This window comes from Andrena cerasifolii, chromosome 4, assembly GCF_050908995.1.
Source record: "Andrena cerasifolii isolate SP2316 chromosome 4, iyAndCera1_principal, whole genome shotgun sequence".
Taxonomy (NCBI): domain Eukaryota; kingdom Metazoa; phylum Arthropoda; class Insecta; order Hymenoptera; family Andrenidae; genus Andrena; species Andrena cerasifolii.
Window position 1 is genome coordinate 8,194,797 of NC_135121.1, and position 8,227 is coordinate 8,203,023.

General features: G+C 48.7%; 1 long non-coding RNA gene across 1 annotated transcript; it reads right to left on the reverse strand.

Moving 5' to 3' along the window:
• Positions 1 to 203: 203 nt before the first annotated feature.
• Positions 204 to 6,376, reverse strand: LOC143368639 (uncharacterized). Its single transcript, XR_013085271.1, has 2 exons — positions 5,455 to 6,376; positions 204 to 1,111 (listed from the first exon to the last, which is right to left on the reverse strand). It is a non-coding gene; the product is annotated as an uncharacterized LOC143368639 (long non-coding RNA).
• Positions 6,377 to 8,227: the final 1,851 nt, after the last annotated feature.

Here is an 8,227-nt window from a genome sequence, read left to right on the forward strand (position 1 = left end):
CTTCGAGGGGCGAGGAATGCGTTACAGGCGGTGTAAACGAAACATGTTGTCCGTTTAGTGGTTGTTGCAGTTCGTAAAGATTATTAGATGCGGGTCGTCAATGGAACAGTTGGAGACAGCTTGATGGGATTAGTTTCGGGTTTAGGTCAGCGGTGTACGTTCGTGATAAACTCGTGGTACGCGAAGGTTTGATAAATAATATATTCAGACGGATGTGCGCAGGTTTATTAACTGCAGCACCACTGTGCTAACGATAAGCTAACAAAATCCACCATTTTACATTCCCGTCCGGAACAAGAATAATAAAAAGATTAGCGTTCCGCTCGGAGGGGCACCACTGAAGTCCACGCGAAACACACACGGCACATTGTATAATACATAACAATCCTCAGCGCCAGCATCATCAGGCTTAATTTCCAGCGTGCTTCTTTATTACTTCCCGATGAGTTAGATAATCGACGTAACGACGAGCAAGCTCACGGCTCGACGATCCAATTAGCTACAAAACAAACGTTGCCACTCGTAATTAGCGTATCAGGCACTCGACCATGCATCCAGATTTTTCTATCGGGGATCCTGCTGCGAGAACAATGCACCGGCTGATACCCTTATCTGAAGCAGCTAATTATTCTCCTCCCGGCGGACAAAGAGATTCGCGGTATCCGCGAACGTATCAACGCGCCAGAAAGACTTCATCGGTTGCAGTGTCGACGGCGAGGAGAGAATAAAATTAACCCCTCCTCGGTCTGAGTAGACAGCATTATCCTGAGCACGGCGATTCATAACCGTAACAAGATTAGCCAGGCTCAACCCTCCCTCCGTCCGGCTTTTATTGTTTACACTTCCCTCCTTATCCTGCTACCGCCAGGAGCCTCTTCCTTTTGTCTTCGGCGCACAGCCTCGCCCGCTCTGTCTCCTCTCCTCGCTGTCCTGGAATCGAGTCGTGAATTAAGAGAAACGATGGTGGACTCGGCATCTCCTCGCGTAGGCAGGCATCTACCTAGAAACGTCTAGGAACCAAGGTCCGTATTATTCGTCTGCTTCGTGGGATTTAGAGAGCCGTTGACTTGGGTGAAGTTACGAGCCACCATCAGGATCGCTTCCCGAATATCTACAAATACGAAAGCTCATGACTTTTAATCTCCCCCCGGGGCTACAAAAATTAATTGAAGCTCGATAAAATTCAGCGAGAACCAGCGCTATCACCCTGTTCTCACTTCCACGGAGACGTTTACGAGCATCGGAGCGCAATCCCACGATTACAGTGGAGGGCGCCATAAACTGTAGGCACACATTAAACCCCATAAATTTTTCCCAACAATACAGTTATTACTCGACTGGTACGCCCTGCGAGTACGTTTTCACGCCGCTCCAAGGCCGGGCCAATAAAAGCCGCGGCCGTGAACAATAAGGCATGCATTCGCAGAGCGCATCATCGTTAAACATTTATTCCGGCCCGCGGCCACGGGAGGAGCACCAAGGCCCAGGGAGAAACGGTCACCCCACACCTCCCGCCCGTTTCATAATCCTTCGACCAGTCGCATCCGTTTCAAATAAATATCCGCTATCTGATCGAGAAATGACTGTTACCATTGCTTCGGGACGCGTGTAATACGCTAATTAAATAAAGATACGGGCCACCGATGCAGCCGGCGGTGCTCGTTGCCTGCTCGTGCCCAGGGAACTGCAGAATTTTGCATCGCGCCAGCAACGCAGCTCTCCTGATTCCAATGAGGCCGTGCACGTACGCGCGCAATTATCGTGATGCGGGTGTGCCTGCACCCGGAAATATTAGTCGGAGTGTGAGCGATGGGTGTAATCGCGATGCTCTCGAGTCCTTAATTAGTTCGATTCTGACGATTCTTCTCGAGGCACGTTTCTTCCCGGAGCCGCGACACGTGCTTCAGATCATCTAATATGCACGAGAACAGAACACCCTGCGATTGGACAGTTAAAGCGATGTCTGTCTTCGTTACGACGCTGCAATCCATAATACATTCAGCTGAGAATAGTTGCGATAAACTGCGTCGCCAGAATGCCCTAAGTAAAAGCGACGCCGCAATCACGGTGCCGTTAAATTCGCTTCCCCTTGGACTGCGTATTATCTCGATTGGAATATACAGATCGATTCCACAATTTCTTCGTTAGCCCCTCCGAGGTAGACGAACAATAAAGCATCGGCCTCGAGCATTCAAGAACCCAATTGCCGGCTCCATAGCTCATGGCTCCGGAACGTTACGGCGCTGAAAAAGCCGTAATGATTTTGTCGCTCTTATCGCGATCGGCCGGCCGTATTTTCCTCGTCTGAGGATCCACACGACACGCGCTAATTGTACGAAGACATAATGAACCGAGCGGGCCGGCTCGCGTATCGCGGCGCGTTCGTTAACGCAGAGAAAAGAACGGCTTTACGAGGGGCAATTATTGCGTTCATAATTTATCCGGCTGAAATATTCATAGAGCGACGTCTGCTCGATACAGAGACCGGTACAGGTCGCCGCGGATGTAGGAAAGTGGCGAGCGAAGGGGAGGTGGGCTGTCCCAGGCCTCCTCGCGTATTCGATCGCGTTAAGGGTGCCGCACCCCCGTTTCGTATAATGCCGGAGTAAAATTGCGAGCTGGTATTCTAGCCAGCTACCGATCATCCCCTTCGGGTGTTCGTTAGGCGAGAAATTTCCAGAATCTCCCCGGCTCATCCCCATAAAGTTGCGACCAAAGCCGGCGACAAAAATCCTCGGAGTTACGGCCGAACCGTTTTAACGTGCGAGCATGCGGCCCGCTTTTTTTTCAGCCGTTCGTGGAAGCTCGAGAGGGTTGTTCTTCCCCTCCGACTATTCTCTCCACTTCTCCCGCTTTCTCTTTGTTCCTGTCTATTCCGTGCCGCCCTGTTTCCTGCAGGACTCTGCCCCCCTTTCCCGCGGCCGCTCTTCCTCCGACGCGCGTGCAATTCCCATGCATATTTGCGCGGTTCTTTACGAGGCACATTTTTCCCCATCCTGTCATCGTCGTCTTGCTGGATATTCGGCCAGGATTACGCTACCTCTGAGGGGCGTACCTTGCTCCCGCTGTCTTCCACACCTAGCCTCGGAAATCGGTGGGTAGGCTACTCGGGTGGGAACGAAAACCCTCGTTGGTCGTTGATTCGCAGCATTCCAGAGTTATCAATGAGTATTAACGAATTTTCATGTAATTCTTATTCTGTTTCCGCGAGGAACAGAATATACTATTCACGGAACGCTATAAGTACAGATCCCGCGCATAGTGCGCCATCCAATCAAGATCTCCTCTCCAGAAATACAGGTCGAGTGGCGACGTTGGACCGTTTTGCGCGGCCCGAAACCCTCTTCATTTAGGCGATCCTCGATCGACGTAACGATGATCGAGGTTCAGTCAGCGTTATGCACCGGTGAACTCGAGAATGCAACTTCATCCCGCGGCTGGCTGGCAGCCGAGCATTCCGTGCCGCGTTCCGAACCGGTTTCGCTTTACAATATAACTTACGACGGTAGAAACGAACGGTCGATAAGCTGATAAACAAATCTGTTCGCTACCGAAGGAACGATTATTCTTCGGCTGGGCCGTGCTTCCACGATCGTTACCGCGCGAAACGGCCTTTTAATCGCCGCGATTTGTTGCCGATTGCCTGCTCCCTTTAATTAATAAAAACCGTCGGATCCGTTGAAAATCGCCGAGGTCCAGTTGCCGCAAGGGGTGGGCGAGGGGGCGAGCGGCGGCGCGTCGGCGACGGATCGCGAGAGCGCGGACCATTGAAATAAACAATTTTATCGAGATATCGAACGGTTACACCGTAATCCGGCCTCGTGGAAGGGATTAATTAAAAACGGATTAACCGAGATCCCGCGGACCCGTGATTCAGCAGCGCTGCGGACAGTATAAACGAGGAAACGTCTGGCTAGGTGGACATTGATTTTTCACTCGCTGCCACGTCGCCAGTCTATACTTTCGATATGATTATCGCACTCCTGTAGACGTTAATGGGCCTCATTTACAACCGCACGGTTTGTCGTGTACGCAATAAACAACGCGATTACGCTGCGCGACGTCATTGCCGCGCCTCAGCGGCGGAATTTTTCCATTCGACTTTCGAGATAGAGGTTTGTGGGGAAATGGAGCAGCAGTTGGAACGAAATCGACCGTATTTCTCAGGCTGGAGGTATATGAACGTCTTTTTTTCGACATCCGCGACAGACGACAATTTTGACGGACGTGCGTAGACACCGCACACTAGCGTAAGTCTAATAGACTGCAATGTATTGTCGTAATGTCCGTCAAACAAAACGCTCGTGTGCCTCCAACCTTAGGTGGTATTGAGTAAAGTAGAGGGCAAGTCTTTTTTGTAGTTACACCGCTGGGGTAACGTTGACAGTACGGGGTAACATTGGCATATACTTAACGTCTATTAAAAATGAAAAGGAAACAAATTTTATGCATTTTCACACTTGTAGTACAATCACAAACGATGCAATGTTATAATAGGATACCTAAACCAAATTTAAAAGTGTTAATTAAAAAATAAGAAGAATATATAAAATAGAGTGCATTGAACATAAAAAGAAACAAACTTAAGTGCTAACGTAAGTTCAGATGCGGTAAAACTTTAACTTTTTAGTGCTAATTTAAAAAAGAATAATAATAATATAAAATCGAGTGGATTGAACATAAAAAGAAGCAAAGTTAAGTGCTAACGTAAGTTCAGATGTGGTAAAACTTTAACTTTTTAGTACTATTTATAGAATATATGATGTGCCAATGTTACCCGGTTACGGGGTAACATTGGCAGGTATTTAACATGTATTAAAGAAGCATAAGGACACAACTTTTATGCATTTTGACACTCGTAGTGCACCCACAAAAGATGCAATGTTATAATTGGATACTTAAAGCAAATGTAAAAACATTAATTTTTATAGTACCTATATAGCAAAGTGCTCCAAAAACATGCCAATGTTCCCCAGTTTACGGTACCGCATTAAATTCGTCCCTGAATCCACAGCCACCAACGATGAAGCGTCTCATACAATAAACGCAAGTATGGAAGGCAAGCATCTCGAGAAGCACCTATCTGTGCAAAATCGTAACTACCGATACCTCCATTGGCAAATATCAACTCCCCGAAAGAACACAAAGTTTGAGCCCGGAGTTCCCCCTGCGAAACATCAGGCTTTCGGCGGTGCCGGCTTTCGAAAGCATCGATATCGCGGCAGGCCATAAGAACGCGGACTGTACGGGTCCAGATCGATACACAGAGCCGGGTCTCGGAGCTCGTTACCGAAGGGGGCCACAAAAATACAGAAAAATCCTCGCGACGAAAGCCGACCACGTCCGGCAGACGGTTAAGGGCCACTAAATATCCGGCCGCGTCCGCTGCACGGAACACGATGCAAGTTTACGCTCTGGTCATATACGAGCCGGCACGTGTAACAGGAAACTTACCTTAACCTCTTCACCCTGCCACACTTATTTCGTGGCCGCAGCCGTTTTCATGGCCCCGGCTGTACAGCGGGCGATTTCGAGGGGCTACCGGAAGGTATATACGCGGGGGCGCCAGCCTCCACGGGGCCACGTGAGTGCTGAGAAATAGAAGCCGCCACCGCCGCCGCTGCTGTCACTGTCAACGCCTAATGAACAATATATATAAGGAGGAGAACAGCCGGCTAAGAATCCAGCATGGCCACCTGCATCCCGAAGGATCGCGAGGGAATCCTGTGATTACATTCCTGCCTCCGTCCCGCTCTCGCCGACCCCGAGAGCTCCTCGTTCGAACCACCCTCCTTCTGCCGGATCTCCTCGCTACGTTATTTCAAGGAAGCCTCCGGCGTGTCTTGAATAGTTTTAGAACATCCCCGAGTGACGGGCGAACGACTTGGCTTTTGAGGGCGGTATTTAATAACGTTGGGTGGTGATTTTACGAACCGGCGAGCCAACCACATTCTCAGCGGGGTAGTTCCGTATTTTGGTCCGCTTCTGCTTTTAGATAGCAGCAGCGCTGCTGGTTCTCTCGATACCCAAGACGATTGGCGAGTCTTCTCTTTGGGATCGAACCGCTGGGTGCGCAGCAAGATCGGGGCACGTGTTCTCCAAATATTTACGAGAATCGAAACATCTTTTTGTTTGTAATATTTCCTTCGCCATACGGCTCGCCCGTTCCACGGCCCACTTTCGTTCTACGGTTACATCGAATTATTGCACTGTCACAGCTGTTCGCGACTGATCGTGCGCTCGCGATAGAAACCTTGTGCACGAAGTACGTGGCGGTGTCGGTATTCAAGGATCCATCGATCATCGCGGCATTACGATCATTTGGACGTTTCCGTCCCACGTTATATACACCAGCGCGCAGAATAATTTATCCTCTTGCACCTTACTCCACCGCGACTCTCGTCGATCCTGTTCCCCTCATAATTTCCAAGCGATTCGACTCGGTTGACCGTGGGACTTATAATGGTCCCGGCGTACGGTAGAAAATTCTACTTAGTTCTATATTCTGCAGGGGTTGCGCAATTTCGTGCACAAAAGCAACGCGCAATCTTCCTGCTTCAATCCTCCAAGCTTCTTCAATTTCGAGTTGTATGTACGGGAAAAATATTAATCACGAGCGCCTGTGCGTTCGCTAGCTATCAGCCGAATGCTAACGAGCAACTCTTCGGGGCCGCTTGATAAACTTTCATGCGCTATTGAACGCGACGGTTACGCGACCGCAATTAGGCTCGCGAGTTCATATATTTGCCCAAGTGACGGAATGCCCGCGACTCTAAAAACGACGCGATCGCGGGGCCGGATAGATAAGCGGTCACGTGAGGGCGATAAAGATAATCGTGTGTTAACATAAAATTATCACGCGGCGAAGCTTTCTTCGTGCCGCTGGAAATATGTGGTTGCAGCAGTTCGATCGGCCAAAAATTATTAGCTCTTCAACGGCGTAAACTACGAAGCCGGCACAATAGTTTATTAAACTGCATAGAGGGTGCCCCGACAGTCGCGCCCGTATTTTCTCCGTAACGAAGTTATCGATTTCAATTTTCCATCGGGCGCGCGTCATAAGAAACACCGTCGTTACATCATTTAAGTCGAATCTATTTCGCTTTTATTGACACCGCGCCGATCCCGCGCCGCGTAAGATTTAATTTAATAAACTGTCAATAACGAGCCTCGGAATCGACAGGCTCGCTGACTTTTTTTTTTTCCCCTGGTCGGGCGAAGTCCACGAAAGCAGGACGTTGTTTATACGCAGCCGATCGATTACATCTGTAATGGAAAAATATATTCGATGCTCGGAATTACGCGTCAACAGGGTAATTACAGTCTGATGGGAATCGCTTGGAAACTCTGCCCGACGATTCAATTATTGGTTTATTTATATTTTCACGGGCTGTTACGTTCGTGTTACCTAAAATCGTGACAGTGACGTCTCAATCCGACGGTTCCTTCTTCACCCGTTTAAGGGTGCGCAAGGATGCTCCCGGCGGAGTTCGGTAAATTATTCAGCATCGAAGTTCCACCGATAACTTCGCGGAAATGAGGTTCGTGGCAGAGGATTACGTTCGATCAGCAAGTTTCGAGTAGCGCTCAAAGCGTCGATATTTAATTTTACATGTATAATAATAAATATCGCCCCGTGTCGCGGCTTCGCCGCGGCAACTGTCGCGCGTGATGAAGCTTTTCAATTTCACTCAACAGATAACGCAACCATAAATATTTCGTATCGATTAAAAAAGCAGAGGAAGGAAAACTGCGGTCGAGTAAAAAAAAAAAAAGAAAAAAGCATTACTCATTATAATCGCGCGCGTATCGACGCACCACTTTGCAAATTGCGTTCATAAATATTCATCGATAACGCTGGGCCCGTAACGAAAGCGGGAACCGTCGAAAGCGGCTCGAAATTTATCGATCGGCCGGTCCCGATCTCGAATCGGCTGGAGGATCCTCCTTCGAGCGCCCCTTCTGCGTCTCTTTTAACAACTTCTGAACGCTCGACGCGCTTCGTTTGGCTTGTCATCTACTTTGAAGCGAAATTTTCGTATCTGGGAAGATATATGAGCGTCTGAATCGAAATCGCAACATCGAGAGTTTAATACAAATCGATTCCGCATAATTTAATTAAAACCGGAAAGCGTTGGTCCAGCTTTTTCCTTTTACAATTAAATGCGAAAGTCAATTTCGTTGCGGCTTTGTTTCTGCACGCCTCGCTATAGAATGTATATTTTAT